Source organism: Fundulus heteroclitus, unplaced genomic scaffold (genome assembly GCF_011125445.2).
Source record: "Fundulus heteroclitus isolate FHET01 unplaced genomic scaffold, MU-UCD_Fhet_4.1 scaffold_84, whole genome shotgun sequence".
Taxonomy (NCBI): domain Eukaryota; kingdom Metazoa; phylum Chordata; class Actinopteri; order Cyprinodontiformes; family Fundulidae; genus Fundulus; species Fundulus heteroclitus.
In genome coordinates, this window is record NW_023397296.1 from 678,370 (window position 1) to 700,459 (window position 22,090).

General features: G+C 41.6%; 1 long non-coding RNA gene across 1 annotated transcript; it reads right to left on the reverse strand.

The window, feature by feature from the left end:
- Positions 1-408: 408 nt before the first annotated feature.
- LOC118562248 lies at positions 409-16,418 on the reverse strand. The gene is made up of 3 exons (XR_004930540.1): positions 16,366-16,418; positions 768-842; positions 409-610 (listed from the first exon to the last, which is right to left on the reverse strand). It is a non-coding gene; the product is annotated as an uncharacterized LOC118562248 (long non-coding RNA).
- Between the last annotated feature and the right edge of the window lie 5,672 nt (positions 16,419-22,090).

Genomic DNA, 22,090 nt, shown 5'->3' on the forward strand with positions numbered 1-22,090 from the left:
GAGCCACAACTTGGCTATAACTGCAATGAATCTGGACTGAATCAGTTGAAGCATATTTGTTCCATAAAGGTTTTAGTGGGCAATGTGCCAGGTTGACGTGAATTTGGCACAGTTGTGCCAAAATGGGCCAGAACTGTGCCAAATGGGTATTTTCCCACATAAAAGGGAATATGGTCAGATAAAAGTGCAGATTTCCATTGTAGGACACCTTCTATATACAAAAAAATCTTCAGTCATAAGATTACCCTGTGTGGCATCAAAATGTATCGATGTGCACAGCATAATATCAATAAAATGAACAGAAAAGTAGATGAATTGTATAATTTTGTTTCCAAACACAGGTATTTTAATGAAAACAAGAATTATCAATCTCAAACATAAATGTAGGTAAAAGTGGCTCACCTGGATTATGCCATATGTCCTCGCTGTCAGGATGCTGTAGCCTGATTTACCTACTTTGATGCTTTTTTTTCTTTTTGTTGGTTGCTCCTTTTGTCATAATAGGGGAAGCGAGGACCTAGGCGGCAACGAGGCAGAGACAGGCCGAGCGTAGACGCCTAGAAGGTGGCTGATATGAGTCATCTTCTTCACCTTTCTTGCTGTGGAACCACTAAGATATATGTTGAAGAATACATTTTATGTAAAAACCACACTAAATATGAAGTTGTGTCTGACACTGACTTATAATAATTATAGGAACATAATTCTAACACATTTATGACATATACGGTTCATGACTGCAGTTCTTTGCAGAATAGACATCTCACCTTGAATAAGATAAAAGCTCAGATGAAGTGGTGAGGGGCATGGTTTGCTGCGTTGATCCTGCGACATCCTCCTAGCTGTGAATATATAAAAAAGTAGTTTATTTCAAAGTTTTCTGATTATTACAAAATAAATAACAATAAAATGTTGTAATGCTGTGGATAATGTAAAAGCTCTATAAAAATCTTTGAACGAGTGCCACATAAGTATATGTGGTTCTGGAGGTGGGGGTTGGTGGAGGGATTCATTTTTATTACAAGATACTGTTAAGTAGGGCTCGTTCCTATTCCAATTACCACGGCCCGTCTCACCCGGTTCGAAGATTTGGTAGCAAAGGAAGAAACAATTATCTGACACCAAAGACTTATAACATACATGCATTTATTACATTTCAAATTCTAAAAGGAGACAACACTTATAACGTTACCCCGCACAGTCTCCATGAGCCCATCTTCCCCAAACAAAGGAAGTCTGTCCTCTCCTGATAGCTACAAGAACCAGTGTTGATGGATAGCCCAGGTGGTCTCTTAGGGGGCCCCCAAGATGATATTAGGAACCATAAACCATTATGTGTCTTCGTGCCTGGATCATGTTTGAACAGATCTACTGTTTTTCAATTAATCTGCAAAAAAAACCATTCCAAGTCCAAGTCACTATTTAATGATTAGAATTAAGGTAACCTTTATTACTTGAAAAAATACACACATCCTATACCACCTGATCTCCCTCCCATTCTACTTTTAGAAACTCTAGGAACCACCAGCAGACCTGCAGTCTGAGAGCGAAGTGCTCTGTTAGGAACATACGGGGTAATCAGAGCTCTGATATATGATGGAGCTTGATTATTAAGGGCTTTATACGTGAGAAGAAGAATTTTAAATTCTATTCTTGAAGACAATGATGGGAAGACAGGAAGACAATGATGGGAAGCTAAAATTGGAGAAATATGATCTCTCTTGTTGATTTTCATCAGAACTCTTGCTGCAGCATTTTGGATCAGCTGAAGACTTTGAACTGCATTTTGTGGACTTCCTGATAGTAAAGAATTACAATAGTCCAACCTTCAAGTAACAAATGCATGGAGTATTTTTTCAACATCACCCCTGGACAGAATATTTCTAATTTTGGCAATATTCCAGAGGTGAAAAAAGGAAACTCTGGAAACCTGTTAAATTTGGGATTTAATTGGTCAAAAATAACACCAAGAGTTTTTACTTTATTACCAGAGGCCAAGTTAATGCCATCCAGATGTAATGATTTATTAAGAAGTTTATTTTTCGAGGACTCTGGTCCAAAGAATACAACTTCTGTCTTGTCAGAATTTAAATGCAGGAAATTTAAAGTCATCCAGCTTTTAATGTCATCAAGACATGCCTGTAGTCAAAGTAATTGATTGGATTCATCAGGATTTATGGATAACTATAGCTGAGTGTCATCAGCATACATTTTTCATATTCTTGTTTTATCGATAATTTTGTTTGGGTCATGTTATTCATTAGAGTTTTTTATTGGAAAGCCTTTTTTCAACAAAATAGTTGTTTGAGACAATAGGAAATAATTCTGATTATTTTCTCTTCATTTCATTGATATGTTGCTGTGAACAATGGTACATTTTGAAGAAATAGGCGGCGAGTCTCATAAATAAACAACTCACTCTATCGAGTTCTACTGTTCTTCAATTATGCATTACTTGTCATCATTTCTGCTTATAACTTTTTGTTCTCTCTCTTTTTTTTTCTTCATAGTAGGTACATCTGGTCTGGCGTTCTGTTATCTGAGATAATCATCCAGAGAAGACAGCTCACCCGCTATTACCATCTAATATAGAACAGATTACTGGATCAATGTGTGCTTCTGTGCTTGTTTGTCTCTCTTGTTGTGTCTCTGCTCTGTCTTCTCTAAGCCCCAGTTGGTCGAGGCAGATGACCGTTCATACTGAGCCTGGTTCTGCTGGAGGTTTTTCCTTCCCGTTAATGGGGAGTTTTTCTTCCCACTGTCGCTTCATGCTTGCTCAGTATGAGGGATTGCTGCAAAGCCGTGGACAATGCAGACGGCTCTCCCTGTGGCTCTACGCTTCTTCAGGAGTAATGCTGCTTGTCAAGACTTTGATGCAATCAACTGACCCAATCTGTATAATCTGATTGATTTTGACTTTGTAAAGTGCCTTGAGATGACATGTTTCATAAACTGGCACTATATAAATAAAATATTATTGAATTGAAAGTAATGCCTGAAGTGGTTGTGCTCATGTTAACTGCTAGACTGTTTTGCAATGTGAACATTAAAGCTGCGTCGGGTGAGTCTGCTGACTGTGAATTACTGATTAATACAGGATGATCAGTTTCTATCATACCAGAGACTCTGTACAACAGACATTTTGCCAAGAGTGAGTGTCATCTCACTGCACCTCAGCTGAAACTAGTCACTTACTTGAAGGTAGTGATGGGTTGATAAGGCGTCACGAAACGTTTCGACACATTACCAAACTGTATTGATACTGTGCCAATACTGTGTCACTGAATACTGACACCTGCTGGACCTTAAAAATACCTACAGGCAACCTGGTTGACAGACACTGATTTGATGACCAGGCTGGCTGGGTGACAGTTCGTAGGAAGCATAGCTCTAGATTACAGACCCCAGATCACCACCAACCCATCTGCGTTTCTAATAAATTTTCCCCTCTGAGCGACAGTCTCGCCGAGGAGCCGACCTTAATTATTGGCAGCTCCATAATGAGAAATGTGGCACTAAAGAAACCAGGGACCATAGTTAAATGCTTACCAGGGGCCAGAACAGGCGACATAGAATCCTACCTAAAACTACTGGCTAAGGATAAGCGTAAATACCGCAAAATTGTTATTCACGCTGGCGGTAATGACACCCGGTCACGCCGATCAGAGGTCACCAAAGTTGGTGTTGCTTCGGTTTGTGAGTTTGCTAAAACTATGTCGGACTCTGTAATTTTCTCTGGTCCCCTGCCTGATCTGACCAGTGATGGCATGTTTAGCCGCATGTCATCATTCAACCGCTGGTTGTCTAGGTGGTGTCCAGAAAACGACGTGGGCTACATTGATAACTGGAGAACTTTCTGGGGAAAACCTGGTCTGATCCGGAGAGACGGCATCCATCCTACTTTGGAGGGTGCAGCTCTTCTTTCTAGGAATCTGGCCGGATTTATTAGTTCTCCTAAATGCTGACAACCCAGGGTCCAGACCAGGAAGCAGAGCCGTAGTTTAACACACCTCTCTGCAGCTTCTGTACTGTTACCCACCCATTATCCTATTGAGACGGTGTCTTTCCCACGGCCAAAACTTAACAGATCAAAAACTGATCTAAAAGGAACAAATCATAAAAATCTAATACAAATCCATACGGATCACTTTGAGCCAAAAAATAAAATAATTAAATGTGGTCTATTAAATATAAGGTCTCTCCCTCCGAAGACTTTGTTAGTTAATGAATTGATTTCTGATAATCAGATTGATTTGTTTTGTCTCACAGAAACCTGGCTACAAGAGGACTACGTTAGTATAAATGAGTCAACCCCCTCCAGTTATTCAAATTTCCACATTCCCAGATCTGTGGGAAGAGGAGGAGGAGTGGCAACTATCTTTCAGTCTGATTTATTAATTAGTCCCAGGCCAACTAATAATTACAGTTCTTTTGAACATTTAACCCTCAGTTTCCCTCATCCAAACTGCAAAGCAATAAAACCTCTTCTGTTTGTTGTTTTGTATCGTCCACCAGGCCCTTACACTCAGTTTTTGGATGAGTTGTCAGATTTCTTATCTGATTTGGTGTTAAATACTGATAAGGTTATTATAGTGGGTGATTTTAACATCCATGTTGACACTGAATGTGATAACCTTAGTGTAGCCTTTAAACTATCCTACATTCAATTGGTTTTGCTCAAAATGTGCATAAACCGACGCACTCTCGGCTCCATACTTTAGACCTTGTTCTGACATATGGCATTGATTGTGAAGAATTAACAGTATTCTCTCACAACCCTGTCCTGTCTGATCATTTTTTAATAACATTTGAGTTTAATCTAACTGAGTTCTCCACCCCCAAAAGAGGGTTCCATTATAGTAGATTTTTATCGGATAATGCTGTATCAAAACTTAAAGAGTCTGTCCCCTTTTTAATATCCTCAGTATTGCAGAAATGCCCTGTAGATGGCAGCATTTGCTGTTTCTTCCCATTCACAAATCGATACCTTTGCTAACAATCTGACTTCCTCATTGCGTTCTGCATTAGACAATGTAGCTCCCTTGAAAAAGAAGGTGATTATTCACAGGAAGCTGGCTCCTTGGTTTAATTCAGAGCTGCATTCCTTGAAGCACAATGTTAGGAAATTGGAGAGAAAATGGCGCTCTACACACCAAGAGGAATCCTACTTAATCTGGAGGGACAGACTATTGTTGTATAACAAGACCCTCCGCAGAGTTAGAGCAGCATATTTTTCATCATTAATTGAAGAGAATAAAAACAATCCTAGATTTCTCTTTAGTACAGTTGCCAAACTTACCCAGAGCCACAGCTCTGTTGATCCATCCATTCCCTTAGCTCTTAGTAGTAATGATTTTATGGGATTCTGCATAAATAAAATTGATGCCATTAAAAATAAAATAATTGGCATCCCCCCAAACATGATTACCTCGTCCTCAGTAAGTGAGGCAGCATTGGAGGAATCTTTAGAATCTGCGCAGTGTTTGAACTGTTTAGAAGCAGTAGAGCTTTCTGAGCTATCTAAAATTTTAGCTTCATCTAAACCTTCTACCTGTATGTTAGACCCAATCCCAACCAAGTTGTTTAAGGACATATTCCCTTTGATCAGTGGCACTATTTTAGACATGATTAATCTATCCTTAGTAAATGGATATGTACCACAGGTTTTGAAAGTAGCTGGTATTAAACCTTTACTTAAGAAACCTTCTCTTGATCAAGATGAGTTAGTAAATTACAGACCTATATCTAATCTTCTTTTCTTATCTAAAATTCTCGAGAAAGTAGTTGCTAATCAACTTTGTGAACATTTACAAAGTAATGACCTACTTGAGGAGTTTCAGTCAGGCTTCAGAGCTCATCATAGCACTGAAACAGCTCTGGTGAAGGTCACTAATGATATTCTCATGGCCTCAGATAATGGACTTGTGTCTGTACTTGTCCTGTTAGATCTCAGTGCTGCGTTTGATACAGTTGATCACAATATTCTCCTACAAAGACTTGAACATACTGTAGGGATTAAGGGGAAAGCATTAGGCTGGTTTAAATCTTATCTGTCAGACAGATTCCAATTTGTTCATGTTAATAATAAATCTTCCTCAAACTCTAGGGTCACCTGTGGAGTACCACAGGGTTCAGTCCTTGGACCAATTCTCTTTACTATATATATGCTTCCGATAGGCAAAATTATCAGACAGCATGGGATTAATTTCCACTGTTATGCTGATGATACTCAGCTATATTTATCCATAAATCCTGATGAATCCAATCAATTACTTCGACTGCAGTCATGTGTTGATGACATCAAAAGCTGGATGACTTTAAATTTCCTGCATCTAAATTCTGACAAGACCGAAGTTTTAATCTTTGGGCCAGAGTCCTCAAAAAATAAACTTCTTAACCAATCACTTAATCTGGGTGGCATTAACCTGGCATCTGGTAATAAAGTAAAAAATCTTGGTGTTATTTTTGACTAAGACATGTCATTTAAATCCCATATTAAACAGGTTTCCAGAGTTTCCTTTTTTCACCTCCGGAATTGTTGGATTTATTATAGTTATTCTACTTTTAATCTATATTCTAGTTATATTATGTTTCACTTATAACAACTAAATGACTATGCAATCTTGATACATCTATGTGGGATGGCTTTGGAGAAGTGTTTGGAAAATACAAACAGCTAGTGGTATCAATTTTAATGTCTATTGCTGTGTTTGCAGCTATTCTGACCTTATGTGGATGTTGCTGTATTCCGTTTATAAGAGCATTGTGCACTAGAGTGATAACAACAGCCATACAGCCCGTAAAAGAGGAAATGTATGCGCTGCTTGCAACTGAAAAATCACCAGCTGATTCTGAAAATGAAGACGAAGAGACATCTCTTAATTTTCCAGACCTGTATCCTGATCCCGACGACTGTGACGACCTCTGGGTGTAACCTTTAAGTTGTGAATGAATTTATGGTTGAAAATCTGACAAGAAGAGACCAATAAAGGATGAAACATAGCTTAAAGTGAATAAACAGGAGGGTAATGTTGGATTTATTATAGTTATTCTACTTTTAATCTATATTCTAGTTATATTATGTTGCACTTATAACAACTAAATGACTATGCAATCTTATATTTTACTAATAACATTCTTGACCATTTACAATATTATATTATACTTATTACTGAAGTGTTATTTCTCCTTATATCAGAACACAAGCATGCGAGCAGTTGCAGGTTGCACCCAATTGTATCTTGCAGTTGCCTGTGGAAGATAAAGAAGTTACTCCCATAACAATGAATGCTGTTGTTGTGTATTGGTTCCCTGCCTAATAGATTTCAACTGGTTTGTTCCCCTTCCCTCAGCAGTTGAAATCCTGTGTAACTAGGGCGTTCCAATTTTCAATAAAAAGCCTGGCGAGCGGAGACTGCTTCAGAGTGGTTTGGAGGATTGTAAACTGAGCAATCTCCGAGCCCTCTCCTTGCAAGATAAACATAACTGATTCTCTGTGTCTTCTTTGTGCAGGTTGCTGAATAAGATGTTTGGTGTTTAAACCTAACATTAAAATCGCCAAAATTAGAAACATTCTGTCCAGGAGTGATGCTGAAAAACTGGTCCATGCATTTGTTACTTCAAGGCTGGACTATTGTAATTCTTTACTATCAGGAAGTCCACAAAATGCAGTTCAAAGCCTTCAGCTGATCCAAAATGCTGCAGCAAGAGTTCTGATGAAAATCAACAAGAGGGATCATATTTCTCCAATTTTAGCTTCCCTTCATTGGCTTCCTGTTAAATCAAGAATAGAATTTAAAATTCTTCTTCTAACGTATAAAGCCCTTAATAATCAAACTCCATCATATATCAGAGCTCTGATTACCCCGTATGCTCCTAACAGAGCACTTCGCTCTCAGACTGCAGGTCTGCTGGTGGTTCCTAGAGTCTCTAAAAGTAGAATGGGAGGCAGATCCTTTAGCTATCAGGCTCCTCTCCTGTGGAACCAACTCCCAGTTTTGGTCCGTGAGGCAGACACCCTGTCTACTTTTAAGACTAGGCTTAAAACTTTTCTTTTTGACAAAAATTATAACTAGTGGCTCATGTTACTCTCAGCTACCTTTATAGTTTTACTGCTATAGGCTTAGGCTACTGGAGTATATCAGGATCTAATTTTCTCACTCTATTGAGTTCTACTGTTCTTCAATTATGCATTATGTGTTGTCATTTCTGCTTTAACTTTCTGTTCTCTCTCTTTTCTCTTCATAGTAGGTACACCTGGTCTGGCGTTCTGTTAACTGTGACATCATCCAGAGAAGACGGCTCACCCGCTACTACCATCTAATGTAGAACAGATTACTAGATCAATGTGTGCTTCTGTGCTTTTTTGTTTGTCTTGTTGTGTCTCTGTTCTGTCTTCTGTAACCCCAGTCGGTCGAGGCAGATGACCGTTCATACTGAGCCCGGTTCTGCCGGAGGTTTTTCCTTCCCGTTAATGGGTGGTTTTTCTTCCCACTGTCGCTTCATGCTTGCTCAGTATGAGGGATTGCAGCAAAGCCATGTACAATGCAGATGACTCTTCCTGTGGCTCTACGCTTCCCCAGGAGTGAATGCTGCTTGTCGGGACTTTGATGTAATCAACTGGTTTCCTTATATAGGACATTTCTGACCAATCTGTATAATCTGACCCAATCTGTATAATATGATTGAACTTGACTTTGTAAAGTGCCTTGAGATGACATGTTTCATGATTTGGCGCTATATAAATAAAATTTAATTGAATTGAATTGAATGACCAAGTATACACAATACAATTTAAATCATTGTATGTTACATTGTATTATTTTATATTTTCAATTGAATTAAACATATATTTGTTTTGTTTTTTAGATATAGTCAATAAGTAATGTGAACTTGTATCATAATATAATAACCTGTAAGTGAACATGTTAAGAACGAGGATGCTTGTGGACTGGCTTTTTTTATTTATTTATTTTTACAAATTCAACCCATCCATCAGTGGTGCACTCCGATCAGCACCTGGCGCTCACAGAGCGAGACTGTGGTACACCATCTCACCAGAGTTGCAAAATGGTTAAAAATTAACCATTATTAACCGTTATTTTGTTTACAGTTCAGCTTGGATTGTATTTACTGCGCAGCATAGCTTTGCTGTGCGCGCTGCTGTGCGCGAATGCACACGCGTGCACCTTAGAGGGAACAGAAACAGTTTGGCGCGTCAGTCAGTTCGAAATAGTTCCTGTATCGGTCACGTGACTTTCCTGTGTCGATACGCGCATCGACACGGGTTTTGCTCTATGAGCTCGACACATGCGCCGACGCATCGGTGTTGCCGGACCCATCACTACTTGAAGGAGGATATTCCTGTAATAGGATGTTTGGAAGCAACAGTTACCCTTCACAACAACGCTGCTTCTGCTTCTTTGTATGTAGTTAAAGGGGGATCTGCATTACTCGGCATGGATCTGATAAAAGCACTGAAAAGGACATTTCAGTGCTTCACACTACAGTTCAGTTATTCACCCATTCACACCCTGATGGTGGTGAGCTATGTTAGTAGCTACAGCTGCCCTGTGGCAGACTGACGTGAGGTGAGGCTGCCATGCACCAGCGCCACGGGGCCCTCTGACCACCACCAGCAGGCAATGCGGGTGAAGTGTCTTGCCCAAGGACACAAAAACAGAGACAGTCAGTGCGGGGGATCGAACCGGCAACCCACCAATTGCAAGACAAACTCCCTAACCTCTGTGCCACGTCGCCCCTACATATACATGATATTACTGGTCTGCTGAAGGAGTTATTTGCCTACGTGAGCTTCTACCTCGTCCTGGCTTCCAAACATAACAGCTACTTCTCTAAATAATTCACCCAAATTGGACTGATTTATTTTAGGATCCACACCTGTGTGTTTGATCCATTCTTCTCCTGCCTGATCTATGTATTTTTTCGGTTGCTATTGTGAATCCCAGTCAAACTTAGGAAGCTCTGCTGAAGTGGATAAGGGAAAATGCTGTATAACTGCATCTTATGGGGTAAGATAGCTTCCTAAATAGACTTGTACATAAAAGGATAGTTGTGTCCATATCAGTCAGAAGTTGTGCATAACAAACATTTGTAAACTCATAATAATTTAAATCGCATTCAAAAGCTACAACATACAGTTTAAATAGTTACAACTTCAATAACTAATAAATACAAATTTCAAGTTTAAATTTGTGCTTTACTCTTTATGAACACAAACAGCAGCGGCTGCTTGAGAATACGGATTTTTTCTTTGAGAATACAAATTCTCAACAGTGGTCTGACGTCACGGTTTCCAAGGCTGGTTAATGGAGCACAGAGTGCGAAGATAGGAGCCGCGCATGCGTTCTTCAGACTGACCGTCTCAGAATGCAACGCGGCCGCAGCTTGATTCCAGACAGCGCAAACAGAGCTCACAGTGGTAAGTTAAACACTCCCTTTTCTGCTGCTGTTCTTCAAAAGTACGTTTTTCAGATAGTTTGAGGCGAGAAGATTAAGACATATCAGCATATTACCTAAATTACAAGTTAATTTTATATTTGGTACAGTCCAGGTGGAGGCACGCTACAACAGGCACCACGCCAAGGCGAGAAACATCATTTCTTGCCTTTGCCTTTGGTGATCTTGCCTTTGGTGATCTGAAGACACGGTGGCGTTCCATCTTCTTAAGGGCGCTGGAGGTCTGCCTGACGTTTTCCCCAAAAGTAATCGCCCTCTGCTGCATCCTCCACAATATTAGTATAGAGGCAGGTAACCAGCTAGATGAGAAGGTCGACCCAGAAGAGGATGACCATCCGGCGGCTGAAGACAGGGAGTTGCTGCAGCTGGCTGCATGTTTAAGTGAACATGACTACATCTAACCTAATGTAGATCAGTTCTAGTCATGTCCACATGCTGCTTCATTTCATTTTTTTTTCACCACCTGTAAAAATACACAAAATAATTAGTGAATTAATTTCCATTCCAACTATTTTTAATTGTATGTTTGTAGGTGTTGTCTATTTGTATAAGATGTTAATAGAAGTTATTTCTTTGTTTTAAACCACGTTAGTAACTGTTAATTTGTTGAATATGTTACACCTTCATTCTGTTCCAAAGTTAAAACATTTGTCTAAAATAAATATGTTTTTTTTCATATATTGTTACTATTGTTTTCTTTCCCTCTTTCTCTTCTCAATTCTTTGTGTCCTCACTCAGAGGAAACTCACTTAGGAAAAACATTTATAGAATTTATTTATTTATAGATTTTATATTAGGGCTGGACAATATAGAAAAAAACATATTGATAAAAAAATGCATATTGATGGATAGATAATTATCAAAAAGATTTAAAACCTGGCTCTTATAATATTGCTAAATTACTTAATTTTAATATATCACACACAAACACTCAATCCCAAATAAATTCTTATTTACCCAACATTTTTAACCATAGTTGTTGAGTTTCTGTTTGCTTTGGGTTTAATTTCTTTCAGCTCAGTTCTATTGTTCTAGGTTTGCCTTTAGTCTTTGCGTTGTGCTTCTAAATTCTAGTTTTTTTCCCTTAGATTTTCTGTTGTTTGTGTTCTATTTGCTGGCTTAGGTTATCTAGTTTTTCGTTAGTTTAGCTGCACCTGCCCTCGTCTCCTTGTTTTGCTTTGTTTTATAGTTTAGCTCTAGGTTTCGGCTCCCCTCCTTGTTTTCTGGTTTTGTTTCGAATTCCCTGTCTAGCCCCTGTAGTTCCTCTCGAGTTCTGTCTTAGTCTAGTAGTCCCTGTCCTAGTCCTCTTAGTCTTGTCTTCCTCTGTGTTTAGGCGCTGCCAGAGCCCTCCGGTGCTCCTAGTCGCCGGCTGAGCCCTCTGGTGCGCCAGCCTGTCGTTGCCCAGCGCATGCAAGCCGCTGTCAGAGCCCTCCGGCGCTCCCATGTCGCCGGCTGAGCCCTCTGGCGCGCTCGGCCAGTTGCTGCTCGGTGCATTCCCTGTTCCTTGGCGTGTGAGGACGCCCTCCGTTTGTGTTCCCTGGCGTGTTAGGACGCCCTCCGTTCGTGTTCCCTGGCGTGTTAGGACGCCTTCTGTTCGTGTTCCCTGGCGTGTTAGGACGCCTTCTTTTCGTGTTCCCTGGCGTGTTAGGACGCTCTCCGTTCGTGCTCCCTGGCGTGTTAGGACGCCCCCCGTTCGTGCTCCCTGGCGTGTTAGGACGCCCCCCGTTCGTGTTCCGGCGTGTTAGGACGCCCTCCGTTCCCATACGCCAGTTCTTTCCCCAGGCGTTACCATACACCAGTTGTGCTCCAGCGTTTCTACACGCTGTTGAGCCCTAGCATATCAGTACGCCTGTCTTGTCTCTCTAGTGTTCCCGTACGTCTGTCTTCCTCCTTTAAGCGCTGTTGCGCGCCCGTTCCTTCCCCTGGCACTGTGAAGCACCCGTTCTTTCCCTCTTGGCGTTTTCGTACGCCTGTACTTACCCCTTGGCGCTGCCGTGCGCCCGTTCTGCCTCGGCGTTTCCCTCATGCCCCGGCAATCTCTCCCTTGCCTCTCGGCGTTTACCACACGCCCCGGCAATCTCCTCCCTTGCGCCCCGGCGTTTCCCTCACGCCCCGGCGACCCCTTCTCTTGCGTCTCGCCGTTTACCTCACGCCCCGGCAATCTTACCCTTGCACCCCGGCGTTTCCCTCACGCCCCGGCGATCTCTTCCCTGGCACCCTGGCGTTTCCCTCACGCCCCGGTGGATTCCTGGCGTCTCATTTCACTAGTTGTGCCCCAGCGTTTCCATACGCTGTCGAGCCCTAGCGAATCAGTCCGCCCGTCCTTCCTCTGGCGTTTCCATACGCCCGTTCCTTCCCTTTGGCGTTTCCATATGCCCGTTCCTTCCCTTTGGCGTTTCCATATGCCCGTTCCTTCCCTTTGGCGTTGTGTACGCCCGTTCCTTCCCTTTGGCGTTGTGTACGCCCGTTCCTTCCCTTTGGCGTTTCCATACGCCCGTTCCTTCCCTTTTGGCGTTGTCGTGCGCCCGTTCCTTCCCTTTGGCGCTGTGTTGCGCCCTTTCCTTCCCTTTGGTGCTGTCAAGCGATCGCTCTTTCCCCCGGCGCTGTCAAGCGCTCGTGCCTTTCACTGATGTGCTGCGCCCTGGTTGTGCTCTGGCACGTCAGTGTTCTCTAGTTCCTTGGTTCCCCAGTGTTCTCTAGCTCCTTGGTTACCTAGTGTTCTCTAGCTCCTTGGTTCCCCAGTATTCTCTGGCCCCTTTGGTTCCCCGTGTTCTCTGGCCCCTTTGGTTCTCCGTGTTCTCTGGCCCCTTTGGTTCCCCATGTTCTCTGGCCCCTTTGGTTCCCCGTGTTCTCTGGTCCCTTTGGTTCCCTGTGTTCTCTGGTCCCTTTGGTTCCCTGTGTTCTCTGGCTCTTTGGTCCCTCAATATTCAGTTTTGACTCAGCTCCACGCTCCCAAGTTCTGCAACTCAGCTCCACGCTCCCAAGTCCTGCAACTCAGCTCCACGCTCTCAAGTTCTGCAACAGTTCCACGCTCTCCGGTTCCGCAGCTGTTTCACGGTCTGAAGTCCTCCGCTCCAGAGTCTCCTCCCGGTCAGTCTCCTGTCAGCCAGCTTCCCCACCCTTCATCTCCGTCCATAAAGACTCTGGTTCTTCTCGTCATTAACCCTTCATTCTGTACAATAAAACTCACTTCAAGAACAAGCTCTGTGCGTGCGTGCTGTGTCCGGGTTCATCCAAAGACAAATCATGACATTTATTAGTTATTGAAGTTGTAACTATTTAAACTGTATGTCAGAGGTCTTCAACCCTGGTCCTCAGGACCCACTGGCCTGCATGTTTTATGCGTTTCCCTGCCTCCACTCACCTGACTTAAATAAATAGGTGATTAACTGGCCTCTGCAGCCCTTTATTGTTGCTGAGGAGGTCCTCCAATCATTTGATTCAGGTGTGCTGGAGCAGAGACACATGTAAAACCTGCAGGACAGTGGGTCCTGAGGACCAGGGTTGAAGACCTCTGCTGTATGTTGTATCTTTTGAATACGATTTAAATTATTATGAGTTTACAAATGTTTGTTATGCACAACTTCTGACTAATATGGACACAACTATCCTTTTATGTACAAGTCTATTTAGGAAGCTATCTTACCCCATAGAATCTGCCCAGGAAGAAATTATTAAAAACAATAAGGTTTCATCCTAAAATAGCTCTAAAAAAATTTTTTTTAACTCAGCCAGCCACAATCTACCACCAGCAGCAATGCTGGGAAGTTTATTCACCAGAAGTTGCATATCACAAATGAACAAGAAAAAAAATTCCTCGGCTCCTAAATTACTTCGTAACAAGGGCATCTGCAGTTTGGTGGGATGTTGAGAATGTGATTGCATATAATGAATACTTTGGGGTCCGTCCTGTGATTTTACCTTAACACATTCCGTTCCTGCTAATTTCTGCCGCTCTGCATTATCAGTATCTATAATAAAACGATACAAGCCATTAACATTTCTCAAAGATTCCTCAACATAAGCTGCTTCATTTGAGGATGACTCCAAAACTGACTCATGATTAGATGCAGGGTTAACAAAATCTATCAAATCAGCAGCATTGTCCTTTTGCCAAACACAATTAAGCTCCATTTTACCGTTTAACCTTTAACTTTTAACTTTAGTTCTGCTCACTTGTATTTTCCCAGACCTGCAATGAGCAGAAGCTGTTAGTGTGCTGTTTCCTGCTCTCTGTTAATCAGCTAGATTTAAGTCTGGTGTATTATATCTATCTTTATATATATCTATTATAAGTAGAGCTATCAAACAATGAAAATTTTTAATCACCATTAAATCACAAATTATGTATTATTTCTGAACGTGTAAAAGCTCATTTAGGCATTTTTAATATGCTATTTTGTAATAGATGACACTAATTAAAATTATGCTCCTACAAAAGGTATCTTCCTTTTTTCTTTTTCAGTTGTCACACAGATGTTTAATTCTTTCCCAAATTTCCAACAACTTTTTCGTAACTTCTAACCTCTTTCTGACTTTTAGGCTATGGTTTAAAATAAAATTTGCTCCAAAACTCACCGTCAGGCCAGCCATGTTTTCTCCAATAAAACTCTCCCATCAGCTGCTGTTAGCACTTCAAATCACCTTTCTCCGTTCAAACTTTTCCTGCGCTTCAACAAACATCACTAATGAATCGACCTTTTTTCCAAATGATTTCCAAATTCTCCTTCACTTTCACCCATCTCTTAGCCAGATTCTTGCTCCATAATGAACACTTTTTACTTACTCAAATGTAATCTGCTCCACAATACTTCTCCACTGTAAAGCCCACACCCGTGGGGAAATTCTCACTATCTTGGAGACACACACACCCACACAGACAGAAATACACACAGAGACACCCACACTTTTAAGAGCCGCGTGCTCAGTCAGTCTCTCCTTCTCTCTAACACAATGGATCCCATTTTAACTGAGACAAAATGTTGGACAAGACATGACATATAAGACAGACAGCTTGCGTGACAAAGAGAGTCCACTGACCCTTCCTTTCGACGGAACCTTGTCTCATTTATTGTAATATCTCCTGGTCTAACCGTCGTGCTTCCGAAAACCCCCGTTTTTGGAAGCTAAGGGACAATTCAAAATATCTCTCTGGGATCCCTTATTTTAATCTCTTCTCGTCTCTTCGATTCTCTTGTATTCATCAATTCAACTCAGCTTTTTAAAATATTAACGTATCTTAACCGTTTCCTATCGCTAAACTACTTTGGGGAGTTTCATTTCCCAAGGACAGCTTTCCATCCCAGCCTTAAAATCATCAGAACTCGTCAGCCTGAAGTTAAGGTGGCCAAATCTCAGAACTCTTTTTATTCTTTGTATTTTATCTTTTTTATTTTCTTTTATTTATATTTTATCGTTTCTATCTTATTTTACGTTTTTGACGTAGACTTAAACATAAATCCCATTCAGTCCTTTCTCGGTTTCAACATAAATTCCATTCAATCCTCTCATACTAGTTGCTCTGTTCAACCCCTGATATTTTGAAAAGAAAGCTTCTTATCCACAGCACCACATAAATTTAGCCAAAATGTCTAACATTTTGCCAAAGGAGAATCAAAAATCTCCTTACCTTTTCGGGTCGACCCTGTGGTGCTGTAAAAGATTACTTCTTCATGCCCAAATTTAAAAGGTTCCTCCACTTACTGTCAAATCCGGGTCACGGCTGACCAAATTATTAATTTAAAGTATTGGCCTAATCCTGTTTAGCTTTGAAGGCCCATTATTACCCCGGTTTAAGATTTGACAGTAAATGAGAACTCATTGAACATTGCAATATGCATATTTAATTCATTAGGAATTCCCAACGGAGACAGAATTTTACATTACCATTTTTGTTGTATTCTTTACAAGCTGACCTCCTAGCTCATGGCGATGCAAAGGATCTCTGTCTAACTTTCCCTAGTCTGAATACATCTTTTAAAGGCTGCGTCCCTCCCATGCTTGGGAGGGGGTGATCTGTTCTTAAAACAAAGAGACTGTTGTATTCTGTAAGGGGTTAAGCCAAATGACCTATCCCCGCCATAAAACCCATGCATGTTATCTTACCCTCAAAGAGAGAGACAGTGAACAACCCTGCATTCCTTTAGTTCTTCCATACTAATACAACTAAGATATTTATTTTCCTAAACACTGCCAAGAAAATCCCCTGGCTCCGAGTAAAGGGAGGGGAGAGGAGCAGCAAGAGCGTTGAGGCACCAAAACACAGCACATGTAGTTAAAAGCAGAATTAATAAAAAACTACACTTATAAACAGACTAAGTGGTGTTTTAGACTGCATTTGGTTAGCGGATCTGTTTTCTGATCCAGCGTGCAGCCATGACTGGTTCTGAATGAAGGCTTTATCTGGCAGCCGCTCGCCCCCTTGCTTTCTGCATACGCACCTCCTGCATACGTAGACCGTACCTCCTTACTTTTACCACTGGCTAATACCAAAATTATTTATAACTCTGATCGCTCTTTCTGCTGTTGTTTTAACATGAACTGAAGCAGGAATAATTACTGATGGCCACAAGCAATGAAAGAAGCCGAAAAAAGCTCTGCAGAAGGCAGTGTTGTATAGTAACGAAGTAAAAATACTTCACTACTGTACTTAAGTATATTTTGGAGTACTTTATACTTTTCTCAAGTATACATTTTTTATATTACTTTTACTTTTACTTCACTATATTTCCGTACTTAATTGCATACTTTTACTCCGATACATTTTCAATGTTTGGTTTAGTTACTCGTTACAAAAAAAGTGTCGGTTTGGTTCAGCCAGACATGCGTACATGCACAGGTACGCTCGGAGCGCCTCCGTTTGAAGCGCTCGGCGTGTCATTTCAAAGTTGCTGCGCGCCAGCGGGGGCGGGGCCTGGCGCTCCACGCAGCCAATCACTAACGCGCCTAGCCTTTGATTGACATGGTAGAGACCCCCCTTTCAACCCAATATGGTGATGCTTTGGTCCTGGCTAAGCGATGTTATGGCTTTCCTTTCCTGTGGTGTGAGATTGGAAGGAGGTGGTTTGGCGCTAGATAGGGTAGCTGTTATTTTCATCCTGAGTTTTTCTGCCTCTGTTTCAGCCAGATTGTTGTTCCTGATGGCCGATTCCGTGGCCGTTATCAGTTTCACAATGGGTATTTCTTGTGGAGAAATGGCAAAATTCAGGCCTTTACTCAGTACCTCCATCTCCGGCTTCGTCAGCGACCTGCTAGAGAAATAACAGCTCCCTATCTAGCGCCAAACCACCTCCTTCCAATCTCACACCACAGGAAAGGAAAGCCATAACATCGCTTAGCCAGGACCAAAGCATCACCATATTACCAGCAGACAAAGGAAGATGCACCGTGGTCCTCAACACTTCAGACTACCAGGACAAAATTCACACTCTACTGAGTGACACCAACACATATGAGTCTTTGAAAAGGGATCCTACCAACTCCTACAAAAAGAAAATCACTGACTACCTACAACAACTAGAAAAAGACAAGGTAATCAATCGCTCATCTTATTATAGATTATATCCAGGGGAAGACATTCCATGCTTATATGGACTCCCAAAAATTCACAAAGAAGGAACACCACTCAGACCCATTGTCAGCAGCATTAATTCAGTAACATATAACATTGCTAAACAGCTTGCTAGTATTTTAGCCCCCCTGGTGGGGAACACACCACACCACATAGAAAACTCCAAGGACTTTGCTAACAAAGTCAAACATTTAAAGATGGCACCAGGGGAAACTCTGGTGTCTTTCGATGTCACTTCACTTTTCACTTGCATACCTACATCAGAGGCAGTAGAAACAGTTAGGAAACGTCTTCAACAAGATAGTGACCTTAATAACAGAACTAATTTCACTCCGGACCAGATCTGTACCCTACTGGACCTTTGTCTTTCTACAACTTATTTCAAGTTCAGCGATCATTTTTACAGACAGAAGCATGGTTGTGCCATGGGATCTCCAGTGTCACCTATTGTAGCCAATCTTTACATGGAAGAAATGGAAAAGAGAGCTTTGGGAACCTTCAGATGAACACCACCAAGCCACTGGTTTAGATATGTGGATGACACTTTTGTCAAAATCCAGCTAAAAGAAGTGGAAGCGTTCACAAGACACATCAACTCGGTGGACAACAACATCAAGTTTACTCGAGAGGATGCCAATGACAACAAGCTACCTTTTCTCAACTGTTTGGTGAATTTGGAAGGAGATGGAAACCTCAACATTGAAGTGTATAGGAAACCCACCCACACAGACCAATATCTTCTTTTTGACTCACACCACCCACTGGAGCACAAACTTTCTGTCATCAGAACCTTACAACACCGGGCCGAGCATGTCCCGACTAAAACAGAAGGGAAGCACAAGGAACAGAAACACATCAAAGATGCCCTCCAAACCTGTGGGTACCCTAACTGGGCTTTTGTCAAATCAGCAAGAAAATCCAAAAGACCCACTGCAGAACATAATGGTGAGAAGAATAAACGCAAAAACATCGTCATCCCATATGTTGCTGGAGTCTCTGAAAAACTAGAGAGGATATTCTCCAAACACAAAATCCCAGTACATTTCAAACCAAACAGGACCCTCAGACAGAGGCTGGTGCATCCCAAGGACAAAACCCCCAAACCAAAGATGAGCGGAGTGGTGTATGCAGTTCAGTGCAGTGAGGAATGTTCTGATCTTTATATTGGAGAAACCAAACAACCTCTCCACAGACGCATGGCTCAACACAGGAGAGCTACCTCCTCAGGTCAAGACTCTGCTGTCCACTTACACCTAAAGGACAAAGGACACTCTTTTGAGGACCAAAATGTTCACATTTTGGACAAAGAAGACAGATGGTTTGAAAGGGGTGTGAAGGAAGCCATCTACGTCAAGAGAGAAAGACCAACCTTAAACAGAGGAGGAGGCCTTAGGTTCCAACTCTCAAAAACTTACAACACAGCTATAGGATTAATTCCAGCCAATCGTCAACTTAACTCTCACCCTCATTCAGGTGATCAAAACATTGTTCCTTTAAGCCAAGCCAATAACAACTCTAACGACTCCTCGTTACAGAGGAGTGGACCAGTTTCGGTCCATTCTGCTGGCTTAATGGCTTCAACGACCGCCCATTACTAAGGGGTGGACCTGTTTCGATTGAATTTGCATGTTATCTAAGCCATTACAGGCCTTTGTTTGGTAATGGTATAAAGCTTGTTACTCATCATTACTCCAGACTTTTTGAACTGAGAAAGCTTCTGGGAGAGGAAGCGAAACGTCTTCAGCTACGGAAAACAAGTCCAGTTGCTTTGTTTTTTACCTTTTTTTGGAATGACCATGACCTGGATGACTGAGAATCTTCACCAGCACAAATGCCTTTTTGCACCATTATTGTTGCACATAAACAATTATTGAACAATTCTCTGCACACTGCTCCTGCACACTGATTTTTCTCCTGCACTGTTACATCTGATCACTGCTGCACTTTATATTGTAATGTAATGCTGTGTTATTCCACCTGAAATCCCATTTCACTGTCGTAAGCTGTATGCAATGAAATTTCGTTCTGTATGCACTTTGTACATACAAAAATGACAATAAAGTAGTCTAAGTCTAATCTCAAACAGTGGTGCTCCAGGAACAACCTGATCCTTAACACCAGTAAGACCAAGGAGGTAATAATAGCCTACAGGAAGTCCAGGAGGACTGAACACTGAACACAGAGGGAGGTGGTGGAGCATGTGGACAGCATTAGGTTCCTGTGGTGAGAACAGCACAGGGGATTGTGGGATGCTGACTGCAGGATCTAGACTGAATTTATGCAGAACCAGTCAAAAGAAGTGCCAGACGCATCGCCACTGATCCCACCCACCCAGGCAATACGCTGTTTGCCCCTCTCCCATCAGGTAAATGCTTCAGAAGCCTCAAAGCCAAAACAAATAAACTGTAATTTGAACTGTAATGTGGACCGAAGTAGCCAAAGAGAAATATTGCCACGGTAGCATGCAGTGACAAATTCTTGATTCTTGATTAGTTCAGCATTATATAATAATATGACAATATTTTTATAAATTTAAATTGGAAGGATTGGGTCAGATTTATATCCTGATGATGGGGCCATTTGGACAAGAGGATGAGATCCCATAACTGTAAGGAATACAATCAAGGACGCAATAAGAAAATCTAACAATGGTCATATTACTGCGGGTTTAAGCTCTCTCCACGTAAATCTTGCCATAAGATATGTATAAAGAAGAAAAGGATAGATGAACAGAGTCTGAAATTATATGGTCATAGAATGGAGACAGTAAGTCAATTTAAATATCTGGGTATATTGCAAGACCAAAAAGGAACATGGAAAACACATATTGAAAAATGTGAATCAAAATATGAGAAAATAAGAAATCTGATAAAAGCAGTAGTAAGAAAAGATTGGGGAGCAAGTAAACAATCACTGATACATATTTATAAGGCCCTAATGAGATAAACAATAAATGATGGATGTTATGTAAAAGAGGCAAAAGCTAAAATATATTTAATGAAAATAGAAAGAGTCATCAATAAAGCTCTAAGGATTTGTACTGGTGCAATAAGATCATGACCACCAAAGCAATGCAGGTAGAAGTTGGAGAAGTGCCTTTAGATTTAAGATTAGATCAACTCAAGCTCACACACTGTTGCCATTTACGTGGTTGTGGAAATAAAAAAACCTGAACAATCCCTGAACCCCATCCTAGTGCTGCTGCGGGTTCAGCTTTAACTGCAAGAGAACAAAGACATTCCAAATGTCACCTTATAACGTTAACACATAAGCATCAGGCTAATATGAGAGTGCATCCATCTACATATCTACAATTTCAAAAATATTATACTTCAGGATCATCTTCATTTCTGATCTTGTGGAAGGCAGATTGGAAACAAGCAAAACCCTGACAGTTTGATTCTCGGAATTTGAAGCATCTGTCATGGGCATCACGAGTAGAGTAAATGTTGACATTGAACAAGAGAACTTATTCATCCTTACTGGTCCATCCTTACTGGTAAGGGAAACAGACTTTGGATTCAGAGGGAACCAGTGTCATGTTTTGTAGACTGAACCCGAACACACCACAACCAGAGAGTAGTAGATAGTGAGTTTATTGATTAGTGGAAGCAGGAGACCAGAGATGCAGAACATTGCCGGAGTCAGAGGATGCCGATGGCTGGACAGAGAAGCAGGACGGAGCCGGAGCACGGAGGTAGCAAGACCAACAGCACAGCAGAGTGGAGACTTGGGAACCAACAGCTAGACCAGCAACACGGCAGAGTGGAGACTTGGGAATCAGACACACAGCAGGATTAACGGCCTGCCTGGGTGAATAATTGCAGGACCGGAGAGAGAGCAGGACCAGAACCACAGCAGGCAGGCGGAAATGACGAGAACTTGGGCTGGACGAGAACAGGATGAGGTGAGCCGCAATGAGCAGAAGCACAGGAGTAAACAGTAGGAACCGACAGGGAAGGACTGAATGCAGGGAACTTAAATAGGGAGGCCAACAGGTGTGCTGAGTGCTGGCTGATCAGTGACTGACAGGTGTAGGTG